The sequence below is a fragment of the Neomonachus schauinslandi genome, chromosome 13 (assembly GCF_002201575.2).
Source record: "Neomonachus schauinslandi chromosome 13, ASM220157v2, whole genome shotgun sequence".
NCBI lineage: Eukaryota > Metazoa > Chordata > Mammalia > Carnivora > Phocidae > Neomonachus > Neomonachus schauinslandi.
The window spans coordinates 83,735,325-83,759,197 of record NC_058415.1 but is presented as its reverse complement, the minus strand read 5'-3'; the positions used below and the strand labels follow the sequence as shown (position 1 = coordinate 83,759,197).

Genomic DNA, 23,873 nt, shown 5'->3' with positions numbered 1-23,873 from the left:
GAGGCTCAGGGATGTGAAGTAAGTTGCCCAGGACCACACAAGTGAGAGATGACAGAGCCAGTACACTACTATTATTACCCTGATCTCTACAAGAATGACTCAAAAATCCTGCGGTGACTTAGGAGAATATCTTCTTTTTAAGAGACGCATGCTCAAGTATGTAAAAGTAGCGTTAGGATGTCTGCAACTTACTTCTACATGGTTCAGCAAAAAGATGAGATTTTAAAAATGCAGCAAAATATAAACAACTGTTGAATCTGGGTGGAGGGTAGATGATAACCATTATACTATCCTTCAACAATTTCAGTTATGTTAGAAATTTTTCATAATGAAAAAATAGGGGAAAATATTTTAGAAATTCTCAAACTGTGCCCTTCTTGCTGCTTTAATACAACTTAATTCAACAAATACATTACTGAGCTTGGCTGGAGCCTAACCAGGTCCCCTAATCTCAAGGAGCTCACAGTCTAATTATAACCAAAATATTGTTCAAGATAGGACACATAAAATGTTTCCAATGACACAGCAAAATATGAACCAATTTATACAATTTAGAAATTAAAACCTTCAAATACAGCTTCACTTAAAAAAAATTAACACATGAAAGTAATGCTCCACCTAGTCTAAACAAGAATTCACCTTCTAGGGCGCCTGGGTGGCTCAGTTGGTTAAGCGACTGCCTTCGGCTCAGGTCATGATCCTGGAGTTCCGGGATCAAGTCCCAAATCGGGCTCCCTGCTCAACAGGGAGTCTGCTTCTCCCTCTGACCCTCCCCCCTCTCATGTGCTCTCTCTCTCTCATTCTCTCTGTCTCAAATAAATAAATAAAATCTTTAAAAAAAAAAAAAAAAGAATTCACCTTCTAAATCCTTTAATAGTTCCAAATATCTTCAAAGATGTTTTAAATAAATCTAGATAAACTTGTTAAGCATTTTTTTCTTTCATCAAGTTCAAGAATTATTTGCTTTAATGCTTTTCTTTCTATAATAAGTTGGTCTGGGTGCTGCCAAATAACAGGTAATAACTTAACCTACAAAATAATACTTTTTTTTTTAAAGATTTTATTTATTTATTTGAGAGAGAGAGTGAGAGAGAGAAAGAGCACAAGAGGGGGGAGCGGGAGAGGGAGAAGCAGACTCCCTGCTGAGCAGGGAGCCCGATGCGGGACTCGATCCCGGGACTCCAGGATCATGACCTGAGCCGAAGGCAGTCGCTTAACCAACTGAGCCACCCAGGCGCCCCCCAAAATAATACTTTTAAAAACATTATTATATAGGGGCGCCTGGGTGGCTCAGTCAGTTAAGCATCTGACTTTTTTTTTTTTTAAGATTGTATTTATTTATTTGACAGAGAGAGAGAGTGAGAGAGCACAAGCAGGGGGAGCGGCAGAGGGAGAGGGAGAAGCAGGCCCCCCACTGAGCAGGGAGCCTAATGAGGGGCTCAATCCCAGGACCCTGAGATCATGACCTGAGCCGAAGGCAGATGCCCAACTGACTGAGCCACCCAGGTGCCCCAAGCATCCGTCTCTTGATTTCAGCTCAGGTCATGATCTCATGATTGTGAGATTCAGCCCGGTGTCTGGCTCCATGCTGGGTGTGGAGCCTGCTTAAAATTCTTGCTCTCCCTCTCCCTCTGCCCCCCCCACCCTAAAAAGTGTCAGTAAACCACTGGGTAAAATGCAAGAGATTAAAAATATAAATTAACTCTGACCTATATTTTTGTCCACAGTTTACCTAAATTAAAATCATGTTCTGAATACTTATTTTATACAACATGTAGCACATGCCAGAGTATAATGATATTATAGCTCTCTCTCTCCCCTTAGACTGTAAACACTGAGGGAAAGAATTCAACTTTGTGTCCTAACACAGCTGATGGCAGGTAGGAGCTCAAACATGTTAAGTGAACTCAATTCAGGTAGCCCCAAGTCTACTGGCTCATACATTTGGAAAAAATACCCCCCCCACACACAAATAATACCTAACAGGTCACTACTTAAAAACAACAGTTGCAGAAAAGGGTTTGTCTATGAAGTTGTTCTGCTCTTCTAAGGCACCACTATAACACAATAGTTACAGCTATTGGGAAATTGCTTAAATAAAATGTAGGCATAAATAACTAGAGTGGGGAGATTTTACCATACTGAAGACAATAGGAAAGTACAAATATTTGCAAATATGTTAGTTTCCTGAAAAGTAACAATGACAATATCAATATCAAACTAACAATAACAATACTCATACCAAGCCACCATTTGTTTAGAACTTTATCATGCCAGGCACTGCTATTTTTTTCCTCACTGAATCCTTATAACCCTATGATGACTGTGCTCTCATTAACTTCCTTTCACAGTTGAGAAAAGTGTTGACATACCTAGCAAGCAGCTACATCAAAATTCACACTGACTCAGTTCTGGTTCCAAAGCAGCCCTTCCTCTCAACCAACTAATCTAAACATTTTGTCAGTCACATCTACCTTAATTTCCAGTTCTGTTAATAATTGACTCCTTAAAGTTCCTTTTATCTATTGGTTTTTACAGAACTTCACCTGGCTTCTAGTGACATCGACTTCATCTGAGTTTACGCTCAAATATCATTTAAAATACAGGTGTCTCCAACTCTCACCTCTTGGCTGAGCTTAAATTCTTTATTTCCTCTATGATCTTTTTTTTTTAAGATTTTATTTATTTATTTTGAGAGAGAGAGAGAGCATGAGCGGGGGGGCAGGGGGGTAGAGGGAGAGGGAAAAGCAGACTGCACGACACAGGGCTCGATCTCACAACACTGAGATCATGACCTGAGCCAAAATCAAAAGTTGGACGCTTAACCAACTGAGCCACCCAGGCGTCCCTCCTCTATGATCTTAATATCAAAATAGAATCTTAGAATTGGAAAGGCTGTTAAAAGCTATCTTCTCCAATTTAATTCAAATCAACAAATATTTTCTGAATGTCTTCACTGTACCCAGGCACTAAGAGTACAGGAAAGAACAAAACAGACAGCCTCTGTCCTCGCAAAGCTTAGTCAACTATGAAGCCAGGAGCAAGTAAACTACAAGTAACTACAAGTACATATATGTATGTACACACACACACACACACACACGTGCGCGCGCTCCACTTTTCTTTACTTTGAATGAACTGCCTTTCTCTAGGTTAAAGCCAAGCCTCACTTGTATGCTAATTTCCTCCCTTCACATCTACTTAAGAACATTACTGTGGAAATCCCAACCACCCTATCCCCCTCCCATCCACATTTCCTTCTCTACTGGATCATTCTCACCAATATATAAACATGCTATTATTTTTCATCTTAAAAAAAAAAAAACTCTCTACTTCATGTCTCTCCTTCAGCTTCCACCCCCATTTTTTCCCTCCCTTTAGAAGAAAATTCTTTGACAGAGATGTCTATAATCACTGTCTCCTGTTTCTCTCCTCTGATCCCCTCCAGAGCCCACACCAATAAGTTTTGTCCTACCATACCATCAAAACTGCTAGTCTTCAAGTCACCAATAATAAATAAGCACATGTAGGGTGCCTGGGTGGCACAGTCGGTTAAGTGTCTGACTCTTGGTTTTGGCTCAGGTTGGGATCTTGGGGTCATGCAATCGAGCCCCACATCAGGCTCCATGCTCAGTGTAGAGTATGCTCTGCTTGAGTCTCTCTCTCCCCCTCCATCTGTTCCTCCTCCCTGTTCTCTCTCTCTCAAATAAATCTTTTAAAATATATATAAATAAATAAGCACATTATTAATCCAATGATACATTATCATTCCTCCTCTTCTTGACCTAACAGAAGCATCTGACACCACTCTCCTTGAACCACTTTCTTTGACTTTGGGACACCACACTCTCATGGTGTTCCCCTGTCTTCTCCACTCAGTCTCAGTCTCCTTTGTAATTGTCCCTCATCTCCCTGATTTCAAAACACTGGTGTACCCTACCCTAAAGCTCAGTCTTGAGAACTTTCCTTTTCCATCTACACTCAGTACTAGGCAATCTCATTCCATCTCATGGCTTAAGAACCATCAAAATGCTGGCAGCTCCCAAATTAGTATCTCTAGACTTTACGTTTCCCCTGAATGCCAGATCCAAATATGCAACTACATACTCAACATCTTTTCATCTTTGATGACTGTATCCTGTCTTTCCAGCAAAAATGACAGGTCCCCTCAAAGGCTGAGAGCATCTTTTAGATGGATGTATCCCTAGCCCCCAATACCATGAGCACACTCAAGAAGCACTCATATATATTTGCTAATTGCATTGTTACAAGTTGCTCTAAGAAAAGAACATAAGTAAAATAAAAGATTGTAAATTAACATTAGGCATTAACATATCTAACAACAAACAGAATTTTATCCTGAAATTTGCAAGCATTTTCCAAGGGAGATCATTTCTTTTTATAGTAAAAAATTAGACTATGAAAATCTGTAACTTCAGTTCCACTTACCACATTTTCTACAAAAAAAAAATTCATTATATACCATGAACGTTAAATCAAATTTTAAGCTTTTCAATTCATGTTATGAAAACATATCAGTGTGAGAACAGTGGGAAGATTTTAGTTGAAGCAGTAAAGCACAACGGGTTTCTGTATCCTTCCACAATGGTATAGAGCAGGGCCTGGCAAACTACAGCCTGTGGCCAAATTCAGCTAGGGGCCTGATTCTATAAATAAAGTTTTATTGGAACAGAGCCATGTCCATTTGTTTGCATATAATCTATGGCTGTTTTCTTGCTACAATGGCAGAGCTGAATAGTTGCCAGAGTCCTCCAGAGTCCATATGGCCCACAAAGCCTAAAATAGTTACTATCTGGCCCTTTACAGAAAAAGTCTGCCAATTCCTGATAAGTTAGCATACCTATTCTGATGCAGAGCATGGAGAGGAAGAATAGCCTGAAATGTGCAAACTAGGAAATACGCTCCAAGGAGGATACACATATTACAAATGTTAGCAACTATGCCTGAATGAACTCCTATGACTCAAGAGAAGGACTCTATACTAGGAAAAAAATTATTTCAAATGTTTTTTGGAATGAGAATCATGTTTCATGTTTTCCCTGTTGAAAATTCTAATTAAAGGGATCCCAAGTTAATGATAGGTATCTAATGGTTCTATACTTTAACAGCTAGACTTCAAGTAAACAAACTAATCATCTCTTTGTTAATCTAATAAATTCAGGAATAACTTTATGAGACAGCCCATATTATATAAGACCACCTGCTCCTTTCTCATTTTAGAGACTATGTCAAACAACATAGCAAAAAGGATAACAAAACTGGGGTCAGAAGATCTGAGGCATTTAAGACTGGGCTTTACACCTACCGGCAGTGTGACCTACTGGAAACTTAGTCATTTCACTTAAGTTTCTGTTTCCTCATCTCCAAAATTGGAGTGTCCCTGTCCCTCTCATGTGCTAAGCTGTACAGTTCATATGAGATGACTGGAAAGTGTAAATGACTACACAATGTAAGACATCATTCTTCTTGTTAATTAAAAGGTGATGTCTATCATTTCAAGGGGACACAGCTCCATGTCCATTGCATAAGAGAACTGACCAAAATGAACCTTTCCATGAAAGTAAGTGGGAAGTATTAAAGTCTTCACAGGTTAGACTACTTGCTAAGATTGTGCAACCTACACTTGTAAAAGGCTTATTAAAACTGAAAGTAAAGGCCACAATCTTCAGCCTAAGAGCATTTTTAGTAACATAAATGCCACATGCAAGTATGGCTTTGAAATTTGAGAACAAAGCATGTTTGCAAATATGTTAATGTGCCTAATTTAAGATGATCTAATTAAAAATTACAGAGATGGGGCACCTGGGGGGCTCAGTCGTTAAGCGTCTGCCTTCGGCTCAGGGCATGATCCCACGGTCCTGGGATCGAGCCCCGCATCAGGCTCTCTGCTCAGCGGGAAGCCTGCTTCTCCCTCTCCCACACCCCCTGCTTGTGTTCCCTCTCTCGCTGTCTCTCTCTCCCTGTCAAATAAATAAAATCTTAAAAAAAAAAAAAAATTACAGAGATAATGACAATTAAATATAATATGGGATCCTGGAACAGAAAAAGGACATCAGGTGAAAACTAAGGAAACTGAACTTTAGTTAATAATGATGTGTCAACAGTGGTTCGCTAATTGTAACAAATATACCATGTTAATGTAAGATGTTAGGAATAGGGGCAACTTGGTGCCAGGTATATAGGAACTCCTTGTATTATCCTCTCAATTTTTCTGTAAATCTTAAACTGTTCTAAAAAAAATAAAGCGTATTTTTTTTTAATTACACAAGTAATACACTTCTAAGTCCACGGATTCAATTTAGCAAATTTTTTTTTCAGTAAAAAAAAGTATACTAACTTGAGAAAACATTTGAACACCGTAATTTATCACAGTCTTCAACAACCACCATCTAGAAAAAGGATTACCAGCTACCACATGATGTTCCAGGATCCATTAACAGCTGGTAACACATTTTAGTGTTCATTTTTTTTTTTAAGATTTTATTTTTAAGTAATCTCTACACCCAATGTGTGGCTTGAACTTACAACTCTGAGATCAAGAGTTGCATGCTCTTCCAACGGAGCCAACCAGGTGCCCCAACACAGTTATCACACTGAAAACATTTTCTCTCTTGGCTTACTGTGATCAGAAATGAAATACAGATACTTCATAACAAAATTTCCATAGGCACATTACATTTTGCACTAATTCCTGGTCAAGTGAAGCAAGGCAAACATACTTCCTAGCCAGAATTGTTTAAGAAAAGTGTTTTTACATTAATATCCATTTAATAGCAAACTTTCTTTTTTTTTTTTTTTAAGATTTTATTTATTTGCAAGAGAGAGAATGAGAGACAGAGAGCATGAGAGGGAGGAGGGTCAGAGGGAGAAGCAGACTCCCTGCCGAGCAGGGAGCCTGATATGGGACTCCATCCCGGGACTCCAGGATCATGACCTGAGCCGAAGGCAGTCGCTTAACCAACTGAGCCACCCAGGCACCCAATAGCAAACTTTCTTAAAAGGCATTATAAATAGTAATGGCTGGGGCGCCTGGGTGGTTCAGTTGGTTGGGCGACTACCTTCGGCTCAGGTCATGATCCTGGAGTCCCGGGATGGAGTCCCGCATCGGGCTCCCTGCTCAGCGGGGAGTCTGCTTCTCCCTCTGCCCCTCCCCCCTCTCATGTGCTCTCTCTCATTCTCTCTCTCTGAAATAAATGAATAAAATCTTTAAAAAAAAAAATAGTAATGGCTGAACTTGAAGAGAATTTTAATTGACTGGTGGTAGTAAAATATATCGGTGTTTAGGAAATAAAAAGAATAGTAACTGGGATGACTGGGTGGCTCAGTTGGTTAAATGTTTGCCTTCGATTCAGGTCATGATTCCAGGGTCCTGGGATTGAGTCCCACTGCTCAGCAGGGAGCCTGCTTCTCCCTCTCCCTGCTGCTCCCCTTGCTTGTGCACTCTCTCTCTCTGACAAATAAATCAATAAAATCTTAAAACAACAACAACAACTACCACATATTTCAGGCTTGTCATGAACTAGGCACCAATCAGGGGCTTTAACATAGATATTCTCCTCTAATTTGCATAACACCCCTGAAAGGCAGGTATTCTTATCGACATTTTACAGGTGAGGAAACTGAGGAAATTAAATAATCTGCCCAAGGTCAAGTTAGTAACTGGCAAAGCTGAGAGTAGAATCCAGGTACATGTGGCTCACCGAGCTTTTACTACTATGCCATCTGTGAGTGCATAATTCACAGTCAAAGCCACTTTTAATCACCCCAATCTTCGGACAACTGTTAATATGCAAGTCAGTATCTGGACAAGTCCCCCTTTCTTTGAAAGTTTCAAACTGTCTGACAAAGTCAGGTTTAGTTGGATTTCAAGACTAAATAAATAATATATTCCCTCAAATGCTATGAAAGAAATGATATATGAAAGTTTAGAAAAAGTTACTAGAGATTAATTCCTTAAATCCCTCTTTTTACATCTTCTAACTCATCTCCCACCATTTCCTCACTTCCCCAAAAGTAGCTGTTGCTGCCATACTATATCCTAAAGTCTCCAACATGAGCAGATACTATTATATAGGCCCCAAAAGGCCCACAGCCTCCTTATGTTCAAATGAACTCAGGTTTATCCTTCAAGGCCCAGTCCCCAAATCTCTTCCCTCTGTGAAGCTCTGGGGGAACTGCTCCCACCAACAGAGTGCATCCCTTCCTCCTTAATGACACTAAACAACAATGAACCACGAAGTAGGAAAGTTACTCCATTTTCTTTTTCTTTTTTTTAAGTAGGCTCCATGCCCAGAGTGGAGCCCAACGTGCAGCCTCAACTCATGACCCTGAGATCAAGACCTGAGCTGAGATCAAGAGTAGGATACTTAACTGACTGAGCCACCCAAATACCCCAAAAGTTACCCCATTTTCAAGTCTCTTTCAGTCCTTCTATTTACATCGTGGAGAAAATCTAAGCAAGGTGCCAATTTATCTTCAACACTTCTCTACCACTTTGGTAATCTCTCCTTTTAATTAAAGGATAGCAGGCCTCAAACCCAGCACCTTTTTTTTATTTTTAATTTTTATTTATTTCAAGAGACAGAGACAGAGTGCAAGCAGGGGTGGGGCAGAGGGAGAGAGAGAGAGAATCTTAAGCAGGCTCCACGTTCAGCACGGAATCCCACGAGGGGCTTGATCTCAAGACCCTGAGACCATGACCTGAGCGGAGACCAGGACCCGAACTGAAACCAAGAGCTGGATGCTTAACTGACTGAGCCACCCAGGCGCCCCAAACCCAGGACCTCCTGCAAATAGTAGCTAGCTAGGTTTCATAACATTGTTTTGTTTTTTATTATATTTAAGTTGCTTTTTATTTAGGATATAAAGTATTACTAGCCTTTCATTATGTAATAACATAAAACTTTTTTTTTAAGATTTTTATTTATTTGACAGGGAGCTGGAGAGAGAGCAGGAGAGAAAGCACAAGCAGGGGGAGCTGCAGACTGCCCGCTGAGCAGGGAGTCCAACGCAGGGCTCGATCCCAGGACCTGGGGATCATGACCTGAGCCGAAGGCAGACGCTTAACCAACTGAGCCACCTAGGCGCCCCAACATAAAGCTTCTTGAAAAATATTTTTAAATTTTGTCCACAAAAAAAGACAAATAAATAATAGTACAAGTAGGATGCAGATTTGGGAAAAATTATGATGTTACTCAAGGATTAAGCATGGGAAACATTTTTAGATACTGATGCCTACACCCTGACAGAACTGCCAGTTACTTTTTTTCTTGTTCATTATATAGGTACTTCTAGTGCTTACATAATATATTTTTTTCTTTTCTTAGTGCTTACATAATATTCGTATTAACCTGACATGGCAAAAAAGGACATGACTGCCAATTTTTAATGACATACCTGCCACAATGTTAGCTCCTATATTTTATCAATCAAATATTTTAAGTTTGAGGATTTATTTTAACTACCCACCACTTTTCAGGAATCTAATCAATCCATACAAGAGATAGACATCCCTTGCAAATATTTTTTATAAATATAAATAACCATCTTGAATTATAAGGATTTGTCTACATGACAAAGTCTACATGTCTACAAGACTTAACCTCCTTCAGTGCAGTAATAGTTTATTACTCATTTTATAATGTTTTGTTAAATTATATGACCTAAAAATCGTCAGGTATTAAAAATAATGAACTCATTTATTTCCAAAAAATGGACAGACAAGCACAGTAAGCTTAACACACTTCCTTCACTCATTCATTCAACAAATGTTTGTTAAACATCTACAATGTGCTAGGCACTGATGAACAAGATGGGTAAGGTCTGCCCTTAAGGGCCCCATGTTTTCACACTGTACGTGATAATAATTCTGAACGGTTTTCACAGATCAGATTTCTATATACCCTCTATTTAGAATCCTTTGCCAACTCTTGTCATTGGCCAGTTAAATCTCACTTAGGCATCAGAGTCCAGCTGAAACCAAGGAACCTTTCCTAGCCATTCTCATACTTTCTCATTTGGGCTCATCTCTATCACAGTATTTTATACTGTTAGCAACAAAATGTTGTTTTCTCAACAAAACTCCAAGTTACCTGAAGTAGGGAGATAGTCATCTTGGTATCCCCACTGCTTAGCAGACAGACTGGTGTTTAGCAGGTACTGATTTAATGTCTGCATTTATAAAAAGTTAATAAAGGACTGAATGATGACGAGCAATGTCCTAATTAGGAATCAGCCAAGCGACTTCTAACCAGTTCCAAAATAATTAAAGAACAGTAACTAAATTTAAGTTGAAAATATCTACTATCTTTCTAATAAGCATATTTGAAATAATTATTAATGTACTAAAAAAGATATTTCCTCACAATTAAGAAATAACTATCGGGGCGCCTGGGTGGCTCAGTCATTAAGCCTCTGCCTTCAGCTCAGATCATGATCCCAGGGTCCTGGGATCGAGCCCCACATCGGGCTCCCTGCTCCGCGGGAAGCCTGTTTCTCCCTCTCCCACTCCCCCTGCTTGTGTTCCCTCTCTCGCTGTGTCTCTCTCTGTCAAATAAATAAATAAAATCTTCAAAAAAAAATTTTTTTTTAAATATATAACTATCAATAAGGGGAAAAAAAGGAAACAATGATACTTTAATATCTTCAGTTGGTATATCTGAAACAATACTAAACCATCGTAGGAAAAAAAACAGACTTAGTACCAACTCTTCCTGGCACAAGAACAAGGAACCAAAAGGCACCCTACTTGGAAGATACAAGTAATATAAAGCCAGAGAGTATTTACATCTCAAGTTAACACTACACCAGACTTTTTGTTATGACACCAAAATTCTAGACCCTACCAAAGTAAATAAAATCCAAATAGATGTAGATTTTACCCCCTATACACTACTAATTTTCCAGAACTAAAGAAGACAGACCACAAAAATAATGAAATTCATGCATACCCAATAGCCTGTGGGTTAAGCTTGGATTTTATTATACAACTAAACTGAGAGAATATCAAAACCTGGATAGTAAAAGAAAAAAAAAAACCTGGACAGCAAATAGGCATTACTTCATAAATACTAATGTATCCTCACTTGTTCCAGTTCAAAAATCTTGACTTTTTAAAATATTACTTGAAACCATTACTAATGTAACTGGCAGTATTAAACAAGATTGAGTTTGAAAGACACTAAGTGAGTTATGGCACACCTCTGCTATCGAATACTACACACAATGATTAAGGAGACAGAGGTACACAGAAAGTTGTCCATCATCTACCATTACATGAAAAAAGCACAGCACAGGACAATACACACGGTAAGACCCAGAGGCAGCTAAAACACATCACTTGAGCAAGACTACCTGGACTCAAATCTCAGCTCTGCCACTCACTAGCTGTGCAATCTTTGGTAATTACTTCTCCTTGCCTCACTTTTTTCATCTGCAAATGGATATAAAATAGAATCTAATTCATAAGGTATGTTCACAGGGTTGTGAAGATTTAACAAGTTAATATACCTAGGGGTGCCTGGGTGGCTCAGTTGGTTAAATGGCCAACTCCTGATTTTGGCTTAGGTCATGATCGCAGGGATGTGAGATCGAGCCCTATGTCAGGCTCCGTGCTGGGCATGGAACATGCTTAGAATTCTCTCTCACCTTTTCCCTCTGTCCCTCCCCCCTCAAAACAACAACAACAACAACAACAAGTTAATATATGTAAAGCACTATGCAAGCACAAGTGTTAACTAATTTCTGGGAAAAAAAACAAAACCCAAAATGTATAGTATGTGCATGTATATGTGGGGAAGAAAAGCTTTCATTTTTTGCTTTTTTTTTAAAGTTTATATTTATTTTTTTTAGTAATCTCTATACCCAACATGGGGCTCAAACTCAGAACCCTGTGATAAAGAGTCACATGCTCGGGGCGCCTAGGTGGCTCAGTCATTAAGCGTCTGCCTTCGGCTCAGGTCATGACCCCAGGGTCCTGGGATCGAGCCCCGCATCGGGCTCCCTGCTCAGCGGGAAGCCTGCTTCTCCCTCTCCCACTCCCTCTGCTTGTGTTCCCTCTCTCGCTGTGTCTCTCTGTCAAATAAATAAAATCTTAAAAAAAAAAAAAAAAGAGTCACATGCTCTTCTGACTGAGTGAGCCAGGCACCCCTTTTCTGCATTGTTTTTAGGTTTTGTTTTGTTTTTTTAATTATTATATGTTATGCTAATCACCATACATTACATCCTTAGTTTTTGATGTAGTGTTCCATGATTCATTGTTTGCGTATAACACCCAGTGCTCCAGTTTTTTGTTTTTTTGTTTTTAAGATTTATTTATTTTAGAGACAGAGCGCGCACATGAGCAAGTGGGGGGCAGGGGCAGAGGGAGAGAGAATCCCAAGTCGACTTCATGCTGAGCACAGAACCCAATGCAGGGCTTGATCCCACAACCTCAAGATCACAACCTGAGCCAAAACTGAGTTGGACGCTTAACTGACTGTGCCACTCAGGTGCCCCTTAAGTTTTTGGGGGTTTTTTTGGTTTTGTTTTGTTTTGAAGATTTATTTATTTGAGAGAGAGAGAGCGCGCGCGCACATGAGCAGGGGGGAGGGGCAGATAGAGAGGGAGAAAAAGACTCCCCTCTGAGCAGGGAGCCTGATGCGGGGCTCATTCCCAGGACCCTGAGATCATGACCTGGGCTGAAGGCAGACGCTTAACCAACTGAGCCACCCAGGCACCCAGTTGTTGTTGTTTTAAATAAAGAACATTACTTTAGTAATTTAAAAAAATGAGAACATAATAAAAACTTGGCACTAAGACCCCCCCCTGCTGAAAGATTTGCTAGTGCAATTACTTAAACACTCAGGACCAGACAAATTCTGTGAATAATTATATATTAAAACTGTGAAAGTTTTCAAGTGCAACAAAAAGGACAGTACTTCTGGACACAGTTCAACAATAACAAGCTACACACCAATAAGCAGAACTACAACGGCTTTAAAATTACGTCCTTTGATTTCCCAGAAGCAATAAATTATACAAAAATATGCACCCAATCTAGAAATGGGTATCAGGAACTTTCACAATTAGATAAATCTCCATTAATTTTATTAGTCTGAAATTAAATACCACCAAATCTAATTTCCTCTTATTCAACAATCTCTAATGACAACTCACTAAGACATATATAAACCGGGAATTCAAGATAAACCAAATGATTTTTTAAAAACCTAAAATCCTTAGAACCCTTTGAGAATTTCTGAGAGGAAGATTTCACCACCTCACATGCTTTCAGGAAGCTTTGGTCCCTTGGATAAACATAGCTTCCTCCATAAATACAGCGAGTGTATAAAACCACCAAAGAGCAGAAAGAGAACTTCAAGCTTCAGCTGCATTTTTGCTGAGCTGTAATACTGGTAAAGCCTGTTTCAAGATCCAAGAGTCCACCCTAAAAATTAAGGAAGGTATATAAACAGCAGGCTGTCATGTTCATTTTATCACATTTACCAGAATGGTATCTCATAAAATTATAAATATTATCAAACTTCAAGAAGCATTATTATCATTGAAGGAAACTCCTTTATTTATAAATAAATAAATAGCAAATAAATCTAATTAGTTTAAATAGCTTTTCAAAAAGAATCAGTCATTAAGATGCCTCCATAGAATTACGAAATTCCTAATTTTAACTAGTTTACATAATGCCTACAAAAAAAGAAAGAACTCAAAAATGCTAGTTGTCATTATCATTAATGATGGAACAGAAACTTACTTATAAGGAGGCTTAACAGGTCACTTTTCACAGAATCCAAGTTGGCCCATCACAACCTTGAATAGTCAGATATTAAAAAACACTTGGTTTTAGAGGACTCAAAGACTCCTTGGGTTCTAAAGGAGGTACTAAAGATGAAATAATTCTGCAAAAAGAATTCACCTAGTCTTTCCTAAGCTTTTCAATACAGAAATCTGTATTTGTAAACTTTTTGCAATTCTGCCTTGTGACTTTTAGACCTAATGTATTTTTGTCAGGTAGTCATGATTTACAAATAATGGAAGTAAAATCAATAGATGGGGTCAGAGTTTTGCATTAGAAAATGAAAGGAGACAGTTTAGAGTGGGTTAAAAATAGATGCGTTTAGGGGCACCTGGGTGGCTCAGTAGGCTAAGTGTCTGCCTTCAGCTCAAGTCATGATCCCAGGGGCCTGGGATCAAGCCCTGCACTGGGCTCTCTGCTCAGCGGGGAGTCTGCTTCTCCCTTTCTCTCTCCCTCTGCCTCTCCCCCTGCTCATGCCCATTCTCTCTCTCTCTCCCAAATAAATAAAATCTTAAAAAACAAAAGATGAGTTTAGCCTAAGTCCTAAAAACTTTAAAAATACATGTATTTGGATAAAATTAAGACCGCTTAGGAAGATAATTTGACTCTGATTCTGTAAAAAGAGAAATAGGCTAATATCCCTTGATTAATTCTTTTGTCCTTTAAATTTTCCAATTTTAATCCTTTCAAAGATTCACATAAAATAAACTGGAAACATAAATTAGTAAGTAAAAAAATAAGGAAGAACTGAACATGTTTGACGACATGCTTCCCACTAGTGTCTAGCGTGGGTGTACTGGCATTATAAGGGAGCAAGACCAAGCAAGCATCTTTTCGGACAGAAAGATTAATGAGCAGACATCTTGCCTGCTTTTACAGTTACAACAGTAGACTTAAAGCCTTATATTTTAAAAACAGCATACAAAAAAAGTGTATACAAAGATAATTTCGGCTTTATATATACACACACATATATATATAATTACACTGTTAGCATTAAGCTATACTTTTCTTTTAAACATTTGCTTAACCATTCATTTATATATATTAAATACAACAACTTGAAGTATCAACAAACATTCACCACTTCTGACTTTTGCATTGCAGAGTTCAAAACTGGGTTTCAGGAGCACCTGGCTGGCTCAGTTGGAAGACCATGCAATTCCTGATCTCAAGGTCATAAGTTTGAGCCCCACACTGGGTGTACAGATACAAACTTAAAAAAAAAAAAAAACCTGGGTTTCAGCTTAGAAACCATGAAAAACTGCCCTACTGAAAATGTTTTTACAAAATCATAATACATATTGAAACATATTCCCAAAAATGAGAAATATATAGGTAAGTATAAAGAAAGAATTTTTTTTTAAAAGATTTTATTTATTTATTTGACACAGAGAGAGACAGCGAGAGAGAGAACATAAGCAGGGGGAGTGGGAGAGGGAGAAGCAGGCTTCCCGCCGAGCAGGGAGCCTGATGCAGAGCTCGATCCCAGGACCCTGGGATCATGACCTGAGCCGAAGGCAGAGGCTTAATGACTGAGCACCCAGGTGCTCAAGAATTTTTTTTTTTTAAAGATTTTATTTATTTATTTGACAGAGACAGAGACAGCAAGAGAGGGAACACAAGCAGGGGGGAGTGGGAGAGAGAGAAGCAGGCTCCCCACTGAGCAGGGAGCCCGATGCAGGGCTCAATCCCAGGACCCTGGGATCATGACCTGAGCCGAAGGCAGACACTTAACCCACTGAGCCACCCAGGTGCCCCTAAAGAAAGAAATTTTAATTACCTATAATTTAAAAACAAGAAGGGTGCCTGGCTGGCTCAGTCTGTAGACCATGCAACTCTGGATCTCAGGGCTGTAAGGTAGAGCCCCACATTGGGTGTGAAGCCTACTTAAAATTTTTAAAAAATAACAAAAGCAAAAAAAAATAAAAACAAGAAATCAAAAAGCTCGGTGCCTAAAGCCTCTTCTAAAATGTGTACATGATCTAGAAATCATTGATCTTAGTTCCTTTAAAAATGAAAATACCTTGATTAGGATTATTTAAGGAGCAAAAGCCACAAATAATTCTATGCAAACACAAGTTTGGGTAGTTCAGATGTAAAAAAATACATAATTGAAATCCTTCATGACTATGAAAAGATTAACTCCAGAGAAGGAATTATATGTAGTGAAAAAACAGGAGTTGAAGAGAAAAAAAAATTAACCATTTGAGAAATTTTTTTCAAGTACTAGTCTTTCCACAGCAAGTAACAGAGATTCCACTTATATCAGCCTTTTACAAAAAAAAAAATTAAATTAAAAAATAAATCATACTTTACTTTGCAGAATCCTAGAGTAATGTGGAACCAACTCTGTCCAATAAAATCCTAAAAAAAAATTTAAAAAAAAATTTTTTTCAAATAAAGTGAAATGTCTTTTTATTAGGAATATATCCACTTACCCTCTTCAGTTTTCTACAATAATTAGGGGTAATTTTTCCAAATGCCATTACGAGGCAGCATCACCTTGTAAGGTGGGAAGCACTCTGTGCCACCACTGGAAAGCAGCTCACAAACTCACAGTGGAGCCAACTGGACGAAGTGAGAAGTGACAGCACTGTGATAGTGGCCAAGAAGGCAGCAGAAGACTAAGGCTTGTTTTAAAGTCAGAGATGTGGAACCAAGGTGGAAAAGAGTTAAAGAAGATTGAGAGCTGGAGTACCAAAAGATAACTAGCAATTACTAAACGAAAGCCACGTTCCTGATGCTTTTCATATGCTATTGTTATTAGTCAATCCTATCACCCCCACTTTACAGATGAGGAATCAGGTTTAGAAAAGTCAAATAACTTACTGCCTAACACTCAGCTATCATGCAGCAGAGAATTCAAAACTAGATTTGTCTGACTTCACAGCCCACACTCTTCATTCCCCTATGCTGCCTCTCTGGCTCTTCTTCAGAATACTGGCTTCAGGTTCCCTGTGAGCAATTTCACTGTAGTGAGCACTAGGAAGGGAGTGATACACCTGCAGGCAAATGATCACATACTATCATCTGGGTAGCTTCAATTTTTCAGTATTTCTTCATCTCAAGCTACCTTTACAATCTTTCCTCCCATTTTTCCATTTCACAGACCTAACACACTAGCCAGAAAAAGAAAAGAAAAAAAAAGTAAAAAGACTTGGATATTCTATCTAATTTACAAATTCCTCTTCGTTCCTCAGCTTATTCCTTCACCTGGAGCCCTTCTCCAATAGCCCTATAGCCAATTACATCTATGATGTTCAATCCCGTTCAAATGTCATCTCCTTCATACAGCACTCCCTGATCTTCCACTCTCCCATTCAGTGGTAGTATCTCCAATCTAAATCTTCTTTACCCTTTATACTGGTACCTCTATAAACAACTCATGAGTCTGATAAAGTTTTAAAATAATCACTTCAGGGGCACGTGGGTGGCACAGTCGGTTAAGCCTCAGACTCTCGGTTTTGGCACAGGTCATGGTGTCTCAGGGTTGTGAGATTGAGCCCCATGAATGTGTGGTGGTTTTGGTTTGAGCCTGCTGGGTTGGAATCCTACCTTCCACAGACTGTGGGACTTTGGCAAGTTACTTAACCTCTATGTGCTTCCGTTCCTTCTTTAAATAGGACCTACTACATAGGGTAGTTGTGAGGATTTTATAGGTCAGTGAAAGTAAGGCATCTAGCATGGTGCCAGGCACACTGCAGGAGCAGAATGCCTATTAGCCAGATACAGAATGTGTGTCCCTTCAGCTACTGAAGTGTAGCAGAACAAGTTACTTTATTTTTTTTTTAATTTTATTTATTTATTTTAGAAAGAGAGAGGGAGGGCGCCTGGTGGCTCAGTCGTTAAGCGGCTGCCTTCAGCTCAGGTCATGACCCCAGGGTCCCGGGATTGAGCCCCACATTAGGCTCCCTGGTCCCCGGGAAGCCTGCTTCTCCCTCTCCCACTCCCCTTGCTTGTGTTCCCTCTTTCGCTGTGTCTCTCTCTGCCAAATAAATAAATAAAATCTTAAAAAAAAAAAAAGAGGAAGAAGAAGGAGAGAGGGAGTGGGGAGAGGCAGAGGGGGAGGGAGAGGGAGAGGGAGAAAGAATCTGAAGCAGACTCCGCACTGAGCACAGAGCCCAACACTGTGAGGTCACAACCTGAGCTGAAACCAAGAGTTCAACACATAACCAACTGAGCCACCCAGGTACCCCAGAACAAGTTACTTTATGGATTGAATGCCCTGTGCACGGTGGTACACAAATATTTATTAGTGCTCTGCTAAACAATTTCACATTAGACTCTGAAACTTTGATATTTTGATATAAAAATATTTGATATGTTTGATATTTTGATATGGAAGATAGGTTGAAGAGTGTGAACTGAGAAATGAATAAATACATAAGTATAAAATTCTGAGTATAGCCCCAACACATATTGCATGTATTATTACTCTGTGTGCAGGTTTAGAAGTCTATTGTCTTAAACTAGTGCTGGTGTTTTTTAAAGATTTATTTATTTGAGAGAGAGAGAGAGCACGCATGTGGCGGGGGGGGGGAGGAGCAGAGGGAGAGGGAGAGAGAAACTCAAGCAGACTCCACGCTGAGCATGAGCCCATCACTCAGCTGATCTCCTAATCCTGGTATCATGACCTGAGCCAAAACAAAGAGTCGGACACTTAACCAACTGCGCCATCCAGGAGCTCCTTAAACCAGTGCTGTTTAAAACAAACATAATGTGGGGCGCCTGGGTGGCTCAGCCGTTAAGTGTCCGCCTTCAGCTCAGGTCGTGATCCCAGGGTCCTGGGATCGAGCCCCGCACTGGGCTCCCTGCTCCACGGGAAGCCTGCCTTTCCCTCTCCCAATTCCCCTGCTTATGTTCCCTCTCTCACTGTGTCTCTCTCTGTCAAATAAATAAATAAAATCTTAAAAAAAAAAAAAACATAATGTGATACGGCTGGGTGGCTCAGTCAGTTGAGCATCTGCCTTCGGCTCAGGTCATGATCCCAGGGTCCTGGGATCGAGCCCCACATCGGGCTCCCTGCTCAGTGGGGGGGGTCTGCTTCTCCTTCTCCCTCTACCTCCTCCCCACTGCTCACGTTCTGTCTCTGTCTCTCTCTAATAAATAAATCTTTTAAAAAGGGGAAAAAAGACTTTTTTACATTAAAAAAAAATAAAAGAATGGGGCACCTGGGTGGCTTGGTTGGTTGAGCGTTGAACTCTTGATTTTGGCTTAGGTATTGATCTCGGGGTTGCGGGATCAAGCCCCATGTTGGGCTCCATGCTTAGCGGGAGTCTGCTTGAGATTCTCTCCCTCTCCTCTCCCTCTGCCCTTCCTCCCGCTCACACAAGTGCATGCTCTCTCTCTCTAAAATAAATAAATAAATCTTAAATAAAATAAATCACTTCACTGATTACTTATTAATTACAAAGGAAAAAGGGTGCCTTTACAATATAAATCTAGTAGATACTACTTTATTCAAATGATCAAATTTATATCAATAATGAAACTGACATCTGGTGCCTCTGATGGGATACACTGAGACCTAAAATCCACTACACAGCATTCCAACCAAAAATGTTTAACCTGAATCTGATCATGCAGAAACATTCAGACAAATCCAAATTGAGGGGCATCCTACAAAACAACTGGTCTGGATACTTACGGTCATGACAGACACCCTCCGCCCCGCCCCCTCCAAAAGGCTGGAAAACCAGTCCAGATTCAAGCAAGTAACTAAAAGCAATGCAAGCTCCTTAAATTAATCTTGGGTCAAACACAAAACCAAATATCTAAGGACAGTATTAGGACAACTGGGGAAATTTGAATAGGTACTCTGCGTTAAAGAATAATATTATATCCATGTTAAATTTCTTGAGGGTGACAACTAAATTGCAAATATGCAGAAGAAAGTGTTTGTTCTTGGGAAATACATACCCGTATTTAGAGAGTAAAGTGTCCTGATGGTATCTATACCTAACTCCCATAGGGTTCAGCAAAAAATGTGTCTACTAGTGCATAAAGTAAGCACAGCAAAATGTTAACAACTATGGAATCTAGATGAGAAGTACAAAGGTATTATTATACTACTGTTGCAACTCTTCTGTAGGCTTACAATTTTTCAGAGTTGGGAAACAATACTTAAAATTTATGGAGGGGGGGAGGGTGCCTGCTGGCTCAGTCACAGGAGCATGCAACTCCTGATCTCGGGGTCGAGAGTTCAAGCCCCACGTGGGTGTAGAAATTACTTTAAAAAAAAAAGTTATGGATTCAAAACAACAAAATCAACAGAAAATAGGGAAAGGTGCAAAGATGACTTAGCACTTGTATTCTGCCTTCCAGAATTAACTGTTAACATCATCATAGTTGCTTTTAGTCTTTAAAGAAAACTTACGGTATCATCCCCTTTGCACCACCTCCACCCATTCTTATTGCCCTCTAGAAGTTGCAAAATTATGAGGTAAGGTATGCCCATTTTCAACTTTACTAAATAACTGCAAATGTTGTCCCTCAAGGCAGCTGTACCAATTTAAACTCCTACATCGTTTAGAATCTGTCCTACATAGAAACTGTCCCACCGCAGTTTCTAAATTACCATTTTCAGAGACATCTTCACTAACTTTGATATTGTCAGACATTAAAATTTTTTTATCAATCTGATGTGAAAAATTCAGTGTCATTTACACCAACCTAGGATCACAAAGTAAAAGAACCTTAGCAAAATAAGAACTTCATCTACAAACCCTTCCTTTTATCACATCATTGTAGAACGTTCAGGATAATCAAACCCACATGGCAGCAAGTACTAAGAATGATTAGTCCCCACAGGAAACCAAATGCCCACAAAAGCACTGCATAATGTTTGGGAAATAATCTGTCTTTTAAAAAACGTAAGATGAAAAGGTTCAAATTCAACCCAGCAAACATAATACTATTTGTAAGATTTTAAAAAATAGATATTTTATTCCTAGAAATAAATGACCTAGCTCTTATAAATTAACTCATTTACTCATTCATCAAGTATTTACTGAGTACCTGTTATGTGCCAGCCACTATTCTAGCATTGTGGCAAAGACAAAGTCCCTATTCTCACAGAGCTAACATTCTAATGGGAAGACAAAAATTTACAAGACTAATATACAAATAATATGATATCAGATAGATACATGCTATTAAAAAAATAAAGGGCAGGGACAAAGAATGACAAAGGAGACAGCGTAAGGACAAAGTACCAGGCAATATCTCTCCAAGGCAGTGATTTTTGTCATATGGTGTGTTCAATTCAACATAAACTATTTCAGCACCAATATCTTTTCACAAAATACTCTTCTTCACTTTTCCATACCCCCCTATATTTTTCCCAGAAAAAAAAAGTTTGCTGTAGTGGTTTTTCCACTATTGCTATTTTTCTAGAGGGAAAAAAAAATCACGACAAGTGCTTTACAAACAGTTGCAAATTTCAAGTCCCATATACTCTAAAAAAATGTTAACTGTGGGGCGCCTGGGTGGCTCAGTCATTAAGCGTCTGCCTTCAGCTCAGGTCGTGGTCCCAGGGTGCTGCTCAGCAGGAGGCCTGCTTCTCCCTCTCCCACTCCCCCTGCTTGTATTCCCTCTTTCACTGTCTCTCTCTCTGTCAAATAAATAAATAAAATCTTAAAAAAAAAAAAAGTTAACTGTGATCTGTCAGTGAGAAGTCTGATGCCAAAATAAAACCGAACGGTAAGAATTTAAAATGGAATTTTGAGAAAATGATTTACTAATTCTCCCAACTCTATCACCTGCACGTTTACTTTCTATCATATATGAAAACAATAATAGCAATAGGAAAATATATCTGAAGAAAGATCCTGTGGTTTTACTTAAGGACAAAAATATTAGAATTTTGGGGCACCTGGGTGGCTCAGTTGGTTAAGCGTCTGCCTTGGGCTCAGATCATGATCCAAGGTCCTGGAATCGAGCCCCACATGGAACCCCACTTCCGCCTGACTCCCTGCTCAGCAGGAAGTCTGCTTCTCCCTCTGCCCCTTCCCCCCCCCCCATTCTCCCTCCCAAATGAAAAAAAAAAATTTTTAAAAAAAAAAAAAAAAGAATATCCCCCTCTTTAAAAGCCACACTACCTACATGATTTAAAGAAAACCAGCACGCACTAAAATTTCCTTTCACAGGCTTACACAAGAGCTTAGAAGGCTTCAACCACTTAAAACTAGGCGGTGCCTTACTACAAAAATCTAAGGGCCAAATATTCACTTCCCTTTTTATCTCAGATTATTTTGCTGATTCCCCTGAATGAGGTATCTGCAGTCTATCTTTCAAAATTATTACTCTGACCCAGCCAAATCGTCTTTTACTTCTCTGTGTACAAAATTCCCTTTCATCTATACTATAATCCTATCTGCCTTGTCTTTTCTTAAAAAATAAATAAATAAAAAGATTCAAATATCCTTCCAGGCTGATTTATGGATCCCCAAACACTTCTACCTCAGGAGTTCTTAATCTTTTTGCACCATGGATCTTTTTGGTAGTCTGGTGAAGCCTATGGACTCTCTCTCAGATAGATTTTTATTTTTATTTTCTTGATTCTAATCTTGACACCCAACGTGGGGCTGGAGCTCATGACACTGAGATCAAGAGTCGCACACACTACCAAACTGAGCCAACCAGGCGCCCCTCAGATTGCTTTTAAATACATAATTAAACATACGAAATTATGAAAGAAACCAATTATACGGAACTGTTATTTAAATATAGTGATTTGGTAATATATGTGCAGCTTTATCATCACATTAAATAACAAGATCTGTGTGTTTAATAATGCCATAAATTCAAAAAAATTATAAGCATAAGTGATATTCTGAGATATATGCAAAAACTGTAAACATGATACAAAAATATTTGTAATTTTTATTGGTGACAAAGTCACAGGCATTGCTAATTCCACTGTGGTTTGTTGCCTACATTCATAATTGAAGGAACGAATAAATTAGTTACCAGATAATAAAAATAGATGTGATTTTATCCCCATTCTAGTTCAAAAATCCCCTATATTCTGTCCACCAACTGGTGAATTCCCAGGTTAAAATACTTTCTAGTTCAAAGCTGTGCTCAAACTGACTTCTGTCACAAATTTTAAAATAAAAACAATGATTCCTCCTCCTTTGGCCTAGCTCTCATCTGAACATATCACCATGCCTGTTTTTCCAGACTTATACACAGAACACTGTTTATTTCTGATTTGCCTAGCCAGCACCCATTTAAATTTGACAGTCAATAAAAGGCGAAGTTGAAGGAAAGGAGATGGAAGCAACCAACAGTCCCTCACTTCCAAGACATCCAAAAGCAAGTGGAAAGATGCCAAGTATACTGTGTGTGTGTGTTTTTCCAAGGTGGGCTGCCCCCAGACCCATGAGTCCAGCTTGTCAAGAGTCCCCGAAGCATGGCATCTTCACCAGCGACAGTCAGAAGATATTCCACCTCCTTCTCGCCTCCTATGCTCAGTTCTCTACCTGCCAGGTCGCTCGCCTGGGGCCCCCACCCGAAGCCGCCCCGCCGTTCTCCGGTCCCTTCCTCCCGCTCCCGTCTGCCCCCGGCCGCCCTGGCCCCTGGGCGCCGCCACATCTGTCCCCTGGGCCTAACCGTGTGTCCCCCTACCCCCACTTCTACCGACACGGGAGGGAAGGGCGCAGGGGGTCAGCTGGACTGGGTGGCCCGGCCATTAGGCGCAGGCTGCGGCCCTAGGCCAGACCAGCCCGGCCGCCAGGCAGCGAGCCGCGCACTTCGCGCGAGTTAACCGGAGACGCGCACTCACCACCGGGATCACACGGAGGAAGGCACCCAGGTCTCCGCCGCACCGCCACTCGGCCTCGGAGCCGTCACCCTCGTCGCGAACTGCCACCGCCGCCGCCGCCGCCACTACTCGCTAGCTGGCTTTCCTGCGTCCTGCGGCGGCGCTGCCGCCACGCCATCGCGCGTGCGCGGCGCCGCGGGGGCCCCTGGGACTGGTGGTTCGCGCGGGCGGCCAGAGCGGTCCTTCCGCTTCAGCCAGCCCAGTCGGCCACCGGCTGGAGCGGTCGTGGGC

At 40.1% G+C, this 23,873-nt stretch overlaps 1 protein-coding gene across 1 annotated transcript in view; it reads right to left on the bottom strand.

The window, feature by feature from the left end:
- The window catches only part of GAPVD1 (GTPase activating protein and VPS9 domains 1), a 76,370-nt gene extending 52,635 nt beyond the window's left edge, over positions 1 to 23,735 (bottom strand). Inside the window, exon 1 of the mRNA XM_044920431.1 lies at positions 23,604 to 23,735. The gene's annotated coding sequence lies outside the window, so the exon portion shown is untranslated. The remainder of the gene's footprint in view (positions 1 to 23,603) is intronic.
- Between the last annotated feature and the right edge of the window lie 138 nt (positions 23,736 to 23,873).